The sequence below is a fragment of the Lagopus leucura genome, unplaced genomic scaffold (genome assembly GCF_019238085.1).
Source record: "Lagopus leucura isolate 7727_CA_CO unplaced genomic scaffold, USGS_WTPT01 Super-Scaffold_806, whole genome shotgun sequence".
Classification (NCBI taxonomy): Eukaryota; Metazoa; Chordata; class Aves; order Galliformes; family Phasianidae; genus Lagopus; species Lagopus leucura.
The window spans coordinates 8,568,497-8,580,835 of NW_024962260.1; the positions used below are offsets into that span (position 1 = coordinate 8,568,497).

General features: G+C 42.2%; 1 protein-coding gene across 3 annotated transcripts in view; it reads left to right on the forward strand.

Annotated features, from left to right (window-relative positions):
• The window catches only part of ARVCF (ARVCF delta catenin family member), a 210,537-nt gene that overhangs the window by 40,717 nt on the left and 157,481 nt on the right, over window positions 1-12,339 (forward strand). The gene's annotated exons all lie outside the window — the stretch shown is intronic.

The following is a 12,339-nucleotide window of genomic DNA, read 5'->3' on the forward strand; positions in this document are numbered from 1 at the left end:
AAACCAAATCAGACGATCTAGGAAACGATTTTAAAATACTTTGGATAGTATTTTTAATGAGAAGTTTCATGAAGATCAGTGGTATTTGACAAGAGATTAGGGAATTGATAGTTGCTCTTGATCCAGGCTTTTAAGATTACATTTATCATTTTGATGGAAAAAATGTGGTCTGTTTAAAATGAAACAAGCAAATTTAAGGAGGCAATCCCATTCATTACTGAGATGCATCTGCCTGGCTAATGCAGAGGGCAGTGCTGAACATGAAGAGAAGGCTGTGCCAAGTGCTTGCCTGTTGTGAGGGTGCAGGCTGTACAGTAACTGGTGAAAGTAGAACCAGTGTTTTTTGATTTGCTGGGAACTTAATTCTCTATAATTCTCTCCTGCGATGTCTGTCTAGAGGTCAGAACTGCTCTGCAGCCCTTCTCTGCTTGTAGAGGGGGAGAGCGCGCGCTTCTGCTCAGCGAAAGGCTTTGGATGAAGCACTTCATACCACTGGACTCTGAGCAGAGAGGAGTCAGAGCGCTGCCACGTCTGTGCGGCGGTGGCAAGGTCAGTGGTGAGATCTGCAGTGTAGCACAATCAGGAGATGAGAATCGTGATTATTTTGAACGTGGAGCACGTGATAATTTTAACTGGCTGTGGAATACGTTGATAAAGATTGTGAAACTGTGGGGCTCGGTTATCTGTCAAATTTTTAATGAGAGATCACATTTAACTGATTAACAGATTAAATCTTGTGGAAAATAACGTTTTTAATTGCAGAGATTTTAATCAGTCTAGGTATTCTATATGAAAAATACATAAACTAAGCTGTCCTTGTGCTAAATTGTGTTCTATATTTAGGAAGAATGTCTTAATGTTTTCCTAACTTGTAAAAATGTGTCACGTTGATTGTCACTGTCTGCTGTGTAATGGCCTAGGATGTGGCTGCTGCTCTGAAACGCCTTCTGGAGTGGGCAGAGATGAGCTGCCCTTCTTTCTCCTGCAGAAGGCAGAGCAGGAGGCTTCTGCTTGGATCCAGGATGTGGGTCAGGTCCATGGCACAGGTGGGTTCTGCCACTGTGGCTTTTGTGGTGTGATTCCTTAGGAGGAATATGTGATCACACAGTGTAACACATGGGCAACCCAAGGAATATTTTTAGCAGTGCTAACACGGAATAACAACTTAAAGAAACCTACAGTTTCTGTAACAGTCATATTAATGGCATATTAAAGCCAAGATAAGTCTAAATATTTGAGGAAACTTGACCACAAAACGGCATGCAGAGGAGTGAATGCATATCAAATAGTTCTGATGAACAGGAATTCCTTTCTGAAGCACTGTGAACTTGGGATGGCTTCTAACTCTTTGTGTGATGAAGAGAAAATGGTTCATTTTGGCTCTTTAACAGATGCTTCCTTCAAAGCATAGCAAGAAAAGGGAAAAAAGATGATTTTTCAGTGAAGCCTGATTTGCTAGGAGCCGCAACTTAGCACTGGGATAAAGCACCTGGCTTTTCAAATGCCGAGAGTAATGGAATCAAACTCACTTCTCATCCATTGGCTGTTCGGTGAGCTCTGTGTATTTGGAGAAAACCTCCTTCTGTAGCTGTGTTCTGTATCTGAAACTGCACGTGTGCTATGTCAGGTATTTTGCATCTATTTTAGAGCAGGTTATTTGATTTGAACCAGCTGAAGAAATTTTTCTCCTACAAAGCGAAGCATGTTGCTATAGCTACGGAGCTTGTCGGTTTGGTGAGGTTTTTTCATCAGTTTCTAAATGTAATTGTTAAAGATGACTGATACCACGCCTGGAATGTTCCGATGTTGAGTCAGTGTGCTGCTGTGGTTTTTTTCCAGTTTCTCATTCTTTTATTTCTTTAATTCTGCTGGTACTCAGCCACAGGCACATAGGGTTTTATGTAAATATGTAAAGATATTACACGAAGAAGTGAACATGCAAGTTTTTTTAAAAGTGTTTGTTTCTGAAAGGTTTTCTGTTCCTCTTGTGCTCTGCAGCACTTTTTTTGTTTTTTTTAGTCCCCTTGTTCCCCTTGTCAGCAGGACTTGTGGCTTTTCTGCATTTGCAGTGCAGCTGGAAACTGGTACACTGATATTCTACTGAAACAAGCGTGGGACTCAAAATTAACGTGGCTTTTATCTGTAGCTTGTTTTGTGCAGGGTTAGAATCCATAACATTAGGTGTGTTACTGCTTGCTGCATTGGTGTCTGAAGGCAAATATGTGTGGTGCTTTGATGGCAAAGGCAGCTGGATGGTACAGGCTCCTAGCTAGAGTCTTTGTGTCCGTGATTTGCAAGGCACAGAGCCTTGCCAATGCAACTTGAATTCAGCTGATAGATTCTTGGTCTGAATTTTTCCTATTGTCTTTTTAATAGCGGAGTGAAATGTAATTCCCCACGTTCTAATTTCTAGGATCTGTTTGCTGCTCTTGGTAGGATGCATGGAGTAGTTCAGCCTTTTCTGTTGGAAGTGCTCAGCCCTTCTTGTGGAGCTTAGGAGAATTACACCAATGTTTTTGTTGCTAAATGGATCCTGGAACTGCAGTTGAAACTTGTCATACTGTACTGGTGCTGTGCTGTTACAATCATGGGTGAGGGAGGTTTACCAGGCAGCTGCACGTGTAGAAGCGTGCTCCATCGGGATGATTGCACTTATCAGCAATAAGCATATTGTGCTTTAAAGCAGTCATCTACCAGAGGGCTGTAGGAGTTCTACAGCGAAACTTTTTTTGGATTGAAGATCTAGAACCCAGCGGAAATCCAAGTGGGTTTACTGAAAAACGCAGGGAATTGGTCTGTAAGGAAATAATCCATCCAAGTCAGCTTCATTTTCCCACTTTTAATTGTAATTCCACTCTTCAAGTACCAAGTGATTTACTGCTACTGCTTGTCGTTCCTGTGTGCACAGCCACCTTTGCTGTATTTAGGTATGATGTATATTCTGAGGGTCACGCATGAAAATGAATAATTTCATAGAATTAAGTGTAAGCAGAACAGTGAACATTGTGTTCACTAAGGATTGGGTTTAATATGTAGAATTTTAATTTTGAATTGGTATGACAACTGCTGCTGATGAAACCTGGTGCTTCATCTTGGACATAGAAGAGTTGAAATGACACTTATTGATTTTTTTTTTTTTTTTTTTTTTTCCTTTTATATTTCCTCTAACTCAGGGTTTCATTACAGTAAAAGCTGATGTGTGACAAGGAAAATTATAGCAATAGATGCTTCTGGGACTTGCATACCAAGCACACAATAATTCTGCGTCTCCCTAAAATAGTTGCCTATCTCCAGCTATAATGATACACCAGAGAAACAAATCAAATCCTGGTCAGCTCAATCCCAATGTTTTTCTCTTAATCAAAAGATTATATTCTTGCTGCAGAGCCAGTTGCCAGCTCCAAGAAAAGCTGGGAAGTGCTGCCTGTCCCTTAGGAACATTTCCCTGCAGGCCTGGTTTTGCTGGATGCATGAGAATGCCATCTACCGCCAGGTGGTGGGGGAACCATGTAACGTGGGGCTCCCAGTGGGCTACAGAGCTGTAGGACACTTATGAGTGCTGGAAGTCCTTTCTGCTGAGAAGTAGGCTGTTGAAGCAAGATGCTGATGCAATTTGTCTTCTGTATTTGCTGTCCTCTCAGTACGTCCTGGTATTGCCTGTGAGGATTGTTACCAGACTATCTTCTTCCTATCCCCACAGGTCACTAATGACTTGTAATACAGCATTCTTTACCATCTGTAGGCTTAGCTGAGTTCTGATCACTGTACTGAGGTAATTGGCTGCTTTCTCCTGTTGTCACTTAAAGACTCTAGACGTCCTTGTCTTTCCTGCTTGGGTTGCATGATTCTACAGTCTTAAAGGCAGGCATTTGTGAAGGCTCTAACATGAATGCCTGCTCTTAGAAATGCTGTGTATTATCCAGGTAAACTGATCTCATGTAGGTTGCCGACTGGTCAGTATGATGGAGGTACCTGGACATCTTGAAGTTGTGGAGCATTCAGGGAAACATCCTGCTGTGAGGCTCTGGCAGAGCAGTTTCTTCCATCCTTTAGTATAAGCTGCCTGTGTGAAAGGATTGATACTGGAGCTTAATGAAGTAAGATGATGTGTGTAGGTAGGTATACCTATTGTGTTAAGACTTAAAACCAAGTTACAGCAAGAGGACTTCACCTTTTCTGCAGTGCTAGCTGAAGTCAAGAGCAAGATTTTTATTTCAGGTATGAAACAATGTTTAGTTCACATTCACATCCTTCAGTCTCTAAGTTTTGTTTCATTACAGTACTTCCTAAAGACATAATAAAAACCTCAGTTCCTGTATCACCCTTCCAGGGATGTCACAGCATATTCCAGCTACAGCAGGAGTTCTGTACAGCATTAATTATGTACTGAAAATACGAAGAAAAAGCGCTCCATGTTTTTCCAAAATGTTGATAGGTAGGACTTCTACCTCTCATAAATAGTGCCCATAAAAGAACAATCATGCACTGTCACTGCATGCTGTTTGGGACTGTATTTGAAGGTCTGTAACTAAACTTGACTAATGAGATCACTGGCAATTATTTCCTATGCTCCCTTTCCTGGAGACAACACAAACAGTAACATTTTGTTTGTTCATTGATGGAGCTGTTAAGAGGAGGGCATCCTTTGCTTATTTTTAGGTGCTTTGTAATGAAGAACATAATGTTTCAAAGAAATGAGAGTTAGCAGTTCCAGTGCTTCCTAAAGAACAAGCTTGCTACATGAAGTAGAGTTCTGAGCAAATAACCCCTAAGTGGGAGGCAGGGATCAACTTTCCCCTGTGCAGTTTCCAAAGCACAGCATCTTTCACAGGAGCGATTTGTCTGAGAGGCTGGAAGCACACTCTTCATCTCAGTGACATGATCCTAGCAAGTCCAGAAAGAGGATGCTTTGTTACCTGGATTGATGCTAGAATTATTGTGAACAGACATCTCCCAGTTGCTCTTGCTCCCCATCCCTGGCAGCTGCACACAGCACTAACCATGGAGGCACTGTGCTGGGGCTGGCATGGAGGATTTGCTGCTCACACTGGGTGGGACTTCCATACAGAAACCTGATGAAAAGATGGCAGTGTAAGTTGAACTGAAACACGTTTGTGTGCTGATTGCAAAAACACCTTAGAAATGCATACTGTGCATGAAAGATCTAGTAATTACATATGGATGTATCAGTTAAAAGGTATCAGGAGAGATTCGTCCTGCTGGAGGTGCTTTGTAGGTAAGCAGGGACTTGGAGTGATGCTGAGGTGAAGTGGTCAGCCCTTAAGCAAACCTGTATGCCTGTGTTCTGCTTCTATTTGTCAGTGGTAAAAAAAACAAAAAAAAAAGAAAAAAAAAAAGTGGTGTTTGTGAAGCCACTGTAGGGATGAGAGGCTGTGATCTCCTTTGACTCCAACAGGAATTGCCAATGCCCAATTCCTGTCAGCATTTGACCTTCTGAAAATTCAGAGGAGTAAAGCCTGAGGGTGTACATCCTTTTTTTTTTTTTTTTTTTTCTTGAAGGTTGTTGTCTTGCTATGTAGTGCATGCTGTCGGAAACCAGAGTGGTTTTAGTCTTTGAATCATTGAATAATTTATGTTGGAAGGGACTTTTGGAGGTCGTCTGGTCCAACCTCTGCTCAACACAGGGTCTTCAAACCTTTGATGACATCCTTGTAAGACTGGGCACGTGTGGGTAGTTTGAAGCTGTGGTTAGAAATGACTCAGTCATAAACCTGAAACTGTAACCATTTTAGCTCTAGTAAACAGTGGGGGGGGAAAAACTCACCTTGAAATTTTGTGCTTGACTTCTTACATGCAGAAGGGTGGGGATCTCTACTAGGTTAAATCATAAGCTATGCAAATGTGAAGAACAGGAAGCTAATGGCACTCTTAGATGGCTGTGTTTGTTTTCTATTAGCTTCATTTTGTTATTTGTATGTGCTGCTCAGGTAGGTAGCACTGTGTAAGCTCACTGAGGTTTGGTGACGGATGGATGGTGCATCTGTTTCCTCTGAGTTGTCAGCCAAGAAGAGAATGTAAGCATCTACATATCTGGAGTCAAGAATTTGTGCTTAGCCCTCGGTTGGGTAATCAGTCTCACAGACTCAATAGGAGGTATGGCACGGAAATAGCAGGCAAGAGAGTCTGGAAAGATGTAGGATGATTTCTTTAGCATAAATGTGGCTTCATGTCACTTTATTTCTGTGACTCACTGTATCTAATACAAACAACAAAAGGCAAAAGAGGACTGACTTTCTGAGGGTGGGAATTGAATATGAATACATTTAACAGGACTTTAAGCTGCAGAAAGCTCTAGTGGAACTTTATTATTTTTTTTTTTTAAGCCTGATGCTTATCTTGTCATTATAGCTGAAAAAAGAATGTTTCAGTCTTTTTTTTTTTTTTTTTCCAGTGGTGATAGAAACAAAAAGATTTTAACCCTCCAACCCACTTTATATTGTTCTAATTTTGTGGTGTTCCTGGGATGTGCTAAGTACCTGTCAGAGCAAATAATAAATGTAAATTCTATCCCCAGTGTTACGCAGAGGAGGTAACAGATGCAGGAGAGTGAATGGAGGATTAAGCAGTAAAAATCGAGCTTAATTTTAAAAGTTAATCAAGTCATGCTTACTGCTGCTGAAGTGACTTATCCTTGCATCTTTCAAGCTGCCTGCTAAAGCTGAGGAGTTCAGCATGGAGCACATCACCTTGCTCATCTGGTGACTGGGTTGTGACAGTGCCTGGGGGCCTCAGCTGGGACTGAGACCATACTGTGCTTGGCACAGTGCAAATGAGGGGAATTAAGTCAGTCCTTTCCCAAACTACTCAGCTGAAAAAAATCTTGCTGTGATGACAGTTGTGGTTAGGTCTCTGTGGATGCATTTTAAACTGAAAAAAATCAGCTCCAGTTACTGAGAATATGAAGCATGAACAATTCTTATTTCTGTTTTTTCTGCATTTGTCTTTATATCGTGTAGGACAAAAAGGCAGCAGAGTAATGGACTGCAAAATATCCACGTGTAGAACATACTTATTTTGTCTTGCTTATTGATAGTGATTGTAACTGGATTTGTTTTTATCCTGCACTTACTGCAGTCAGTTCCCTCCATGTGTGTTTTGTGGGGTTATCTGGCCACGCCTGAAAGACAGGAATGTGTGTGGGTTTTATTTGCCTCATATCCTCAACATTTGGTGGGAGAGGTCTTGCAACTGCAGTATTTTTTGACTGTACTACTCAGTCATTGCAGGGCTTTTTTTTTTTTTTAGTAATTCCTCTTTACATTCAGCTCTGAAATCACACTGCATGCCATCTCAGCAGTGCTTTAACTTCTGAATATTAAAACCAGCAGGTATGACAAAAATGAAATATTTTGAACAGTAGAATTCTGGCTCTGTTTGTGTTACGTGCAGGAGAACAGCTCTTGAGAGCCTCTCTGGTGGGTATGGCCATTCCTGGAGAAGGGACTGGGACCTGTAGGGCATGTGGAAACCACAGCAGGAGGATGGTGCCCCGTGGTGGAAGAAAGCAAACTGAATGATACCTCTGGGCTAATAATTCTACTGGTAAGACAGGATGGATCTACTAGGGCTGCTCCAAAAGTAATGCCTCCTGTTTCATTATGCTGGCCATGACATCAGAGGCGGCGGTTGATGCCATGGCAGCAGAGGTTGAAGCTTCCCACCAACATCCCGCTATGTTCTGTTGCTGTGTGACAGATGGCAGCAGGGCGGCACTCTGACAGAATGGCATCTGACATGGGAGTGTGTATGGAGCACAGGTGTGTCACTGGGTGCTCCATGTGGAAAGAACTGCACCTACTGACATTCATCAGTGCTTGCTGAATGGTGATGGAGGCCAAGCAGTGGCTGTGAGCTCAGTGAGGGCTGGGTGGTGAATTTCAGCAGGGGTGATAATGGGTCGTCTCTGCTGGTGAGAATTTTTAAGTGTGCCATGCATGTCTGGTTCATTGTGGATGCTTGGCCTAGGTTGATGTCGACCATGTGTGGAACAGAACTCCACGGAGTGAATAAAATAATACTTAAAATACATAGGTCATCAGACTTCACTTTCCAAGTTGGGATACATACTGATTTACTGTCTGAACAAAGAAGTTGCCCGAGCTCTAAAAAGCTGGTGATGCTGTCTGTCTGGAATCTGAGCTTTGTTTGCCTTAATGCCTGAGAGATAACTATTAAGCTACAGTACTGATTTTTATTTGAAGTTAAATGCTGAGAATTCATTGTGGATTTTCATATCGGGGCCTTATGCAAAGAACTAAATTAGAAGGCTTCCATTTCTTTTTATACTGACAGACTAAATGACCTCAGCAAATGGTTAAGTTTTTGTTCTATCTGCCATTCATCTATAGTCCTTCCTTTCTGGGTTCATTATTTATTAAAAAAAGATTGTAAACTGGAACTCTACAGTTAACCTTCTCTTCCTCCCTGCTTCATTCCATGTTACCACAGTCAGAAACATAATTACAATATTGGATGACTGGAATTGGAGACAACTTAGCTTTGGGAAGTGAATTTGTTGTTTAAAATGTGGGGAGCGTGTGAGTGGCTGAGAGCTGCATACCTGTGGCATACGGGGAGATGAGATGGCCCTTCCCCAGTGGCTTTGCTGGGGGAAGATTTGTGCTGCGCTGCACAGTTTCTGGCAGTGCTTGCTCAGTCTGAAGTTAACCTTCTGATCTGCACAAAGCAGACACCCAACTTAAAACAGAGCTGAAAACTGCATACTGTGCATTGACCTGCAGCTGAATCTAACAACTGTTTTCATGCCATCATAAAACAGCAAATTCTTATCTAGCTTAAAATGCACCGGGTTGCATCTCTTAAGCTGTTATGTTACTGTTTTGTATTCATGTACGTGCATTACCTGAAAGATGCAGTGTTCAAGTGGAAAAGAGTCTACAGTATCTACTATGAAATGCATCTGCAGAATCTATTTATAGGCAAGGTTTGAACTGGTGAACTTGCCTTATGCTGTGTGTCCCAAACAGATGCTGGAGATGGTCAGTCCAGTGATAGAATGTCTAAAGCTGATGCAGCTGGAGGTGTTGCATATTCAGTGTTCTTTTAAGTCAATAGCTGTACAAGTGTCCAGTGCTTTGTGCTTGATGTGGGTGGCAGAAAAATCTAGCCTGGATGGAATAAGGGGGTGTTCTGGATGTACGACCATTATGAAGATGAAATTGTAAGCCGTTCTTATTCAGCAGGAGCAATTTCAGACTCATACTTCATACTCACTTCTTATATCTTTCAGGCTAATCATGTCTTATAGATAGCTCTGAATAGCTAATTAACTTAAGCTTAGTCTTTTGAGATTGACTTGGTTTCCTATGGGTATAAATCAAAGCAATTGATGTCTGACTTGTTGTGAAGTTCCTTCCTGCCCGGGCTCTTGGTTCTGATTAGCATTTTGGCTCTAGAGCTCGGCACCAATGTGGAGTGGATGAGGTGAAAAACATTAATTCATTTTCACTTTTCCTTGGGAAAAATAAGATGGAAATGGAAATAGAATTATCATCCTCTCTTGGTTTGGCAAAATGGGTGGGTGGTGTGGAACCTGAAAACAGTCTGGAATGAGACTAATGATGTTAATGAGCAGTTCTGTGCTCTCTTGAAAGTACAGGGAGGAAAGGAGGGACAGAGAGCAAGTGTGCAAGTTGGAAGCAGGAATGTCACTTCAGTAATACTTAATGATGCATTACTGTCTGTTAACTGCAGCGTTTGCACCATGTCCAGTGAATAGTAGCCCAGCATCCACCAGGACCCAGTTCTTGCCCCGCGGATCCTCAGAGCAGCGTCTCTCTGCAGGAGTGGATTCATTTTCCATTTATGTTTACTTGCTGTAATTCCATATGGGGCACTGTGCAAATGTAAGCAGTGCCCTTGAGGAAAACTCAGAAAAGCTATAGGAGAAGGGAAGTATGAGAAACTGCAGTATGCCTGAGATTGTATAGGATCTATTAAATAGAAGGCAAAAGTCGTGCCAGTTTGCTGTTCCTGCACCTCAAAGAAGCAGAGCAGTCCAATCCGGAGGGAAGGTGATACTATTTTTTTTTTTTCTGCTATGCTTAAAATTTGCTTCATATTTTGTCCATTTCCATTATAATTCCATTTCCAGAGGTCTTCAAAAATCTCTGGATCTCTTTGCTTAAAGCATCTGCTTTAATCTTCACAGAAATCTTAGAAGCCAAGAAGCCATTCCTTCCTGGGTAAGTCCAGGCAGTTTTTTTCCTATTGAACTCATACTTCCTGAATCATACAGCGTTGCTAATTCTTAGATTTCTTTATCAGATTAGAGTAGGCTTGCACTGTTTTCAGCAATGAATCAAGTTTATCCACCAGTGTGATGAGAAGAGGAGGCACAAAGGCCTCTGTCCTATGACAGAAATTCAAAAAATGAAATTCATTCGCTTCTTCTAGGAAACATCTTCATGTTGTTGTCTCAAAGTCCAGCTCTTGGCATGGCAGTTTGATCTCTGTGCTTCAGATGTTAGCAGCAATGGCACTTTTAATATCAAGTGACACTGTCTTGTCGTCATCGGTTCTCCTTTCCTAAGGGTCTTTTTATTCCATAGGCACAATATATTATTTTAATATTTGGAATTCAGGATGGTCTGGGTTTGACATAAGGTACGTGGGGCGTGAGTTCCATGTATCAAATATAATGTATTAATGATTGAATATTTGCTGTTACAAACATTTTGACTTTTTTCCCCAGACTTATTTGTTTCATAAACATTTGCTTGCTCAAACTTTCTGCCCAAGAATACTTGAGGAAGCAGAAATGCAGTGACAGCTACTGAGGGGAAGAATAGATAGTCATAAATATTTTTCAGGCAGTGACTTTAAATCTGCTGCAGCTGTAAGGTTAGAGAGCAGCAGGGCAGTTCTGCTGGCACTCGAAGCCCAGCGCTCAAAGCAGGTGGCTCCAAAGCAGCTCCACCTGGGAGTATCAGGCTGCTGGTAGAACCTACTTGAAGGCACTGACCAACAAACCTGAGCTGTTTAATGTTAACAGCAGCTTTTCTGTCCTGCCCTCTTTTGCTTTTAGGGTCTGCTTGTGAGCGGCAGGACTTAGTGAAGAAATGTAGCATGAATTTCATGGAGAAGTCCTTCCATTTAGCTAAACGGTACTGAGTTGAGAGAGGGAGAACTCACTGCTCCACGAGGGGAGGTCTGTGAACCCGTTGTTAATTAAAAGTATCGGAGCTGAGACAAGGCTTTATATTCTACGTTCCGCCACTCTCCTTCCTTGGTTGCTGTTGCGTATTGTGATGACTTTCTCGCTGTCTTAAATGCTCTGTCTGTCCTGTAAGGCCAGACCCACAATAAAAATGCGGGGTTATTTGGTGTGTGTGTATTCTGTGTATTTGCTATAGCGTCAAGGAAGGCTAATGGTACACGAATGCTTAATAAACCAGTTGTAATAGAAGCACTGCAGTGACGTGTGCCCGTACTGATAGCAGAAAGGCTGGGTTTTCCTCATCCGGGCGCGCACCAGCCGTGCCGGAACAGTGCTGGCGTCTGCCAGGAGAGGGCACGGCTCATCCGAAGGAGCCGAGGCTCTGCTGCCTGCAGCCCGGCCCTCGGGGAGCTGGGGCTGGGCCGTCCTGGGCATTGGCTCGAAGGAAGATCGAGGTGTGTGTCAGTCTAACGTAAGATGTTTGATCCTGAGGGCTAACGCTCCTCGTGGCAGTTTGCCCAGAAAATGTGAAGTGACTGCCATAGAAGTGAAACCTTAAGATTTGCTGCAAGAGTTTAATTTTCATCCTCCTCTGTTTTAACAGGCTTCCTGGCAGGTCCGATTCATTTACCTTGTGTGGGGTTAACGGCTTGGCAGGTACAGGCGTATTAGGAAATAACTCTTAATTATAAGCTATCCTGAAATGCTTAAAAAAAAAAAAAAAGTGCACAATATTTTCGTGAAGAGACAGCACAGCTAGCCTACTAAATCAAAAGGGATAAAATGGTAATTTGCACAGTGAGATATTTTGAAGCTACAGGGGCAGGTAACAAGATTTGAACATCACTGATTCATCTGCGAGTAGAACCAGAGTACACACAGGGAGTTCAGCAAAGTGGCCTGCTGGCGTGTCAGTTAAATCTGTCCAGTAACCAATCCGAACAAGTGCAGTTCTGCTTCCAGTGCCTTTCTTTAGCAGTGGCTCATTCCCTACCAGACAATTCTAGTGGCTAAATAGTACTTCTGGTTTTTATGTCTTCAGAGCACAATCCAATAACGCAGGGAGAACTGCATTATTTATCTCTATCTCAATTTTAGACAGAGAATAAACAACTAGCAGTCAGTTTTAAATGAGTGGC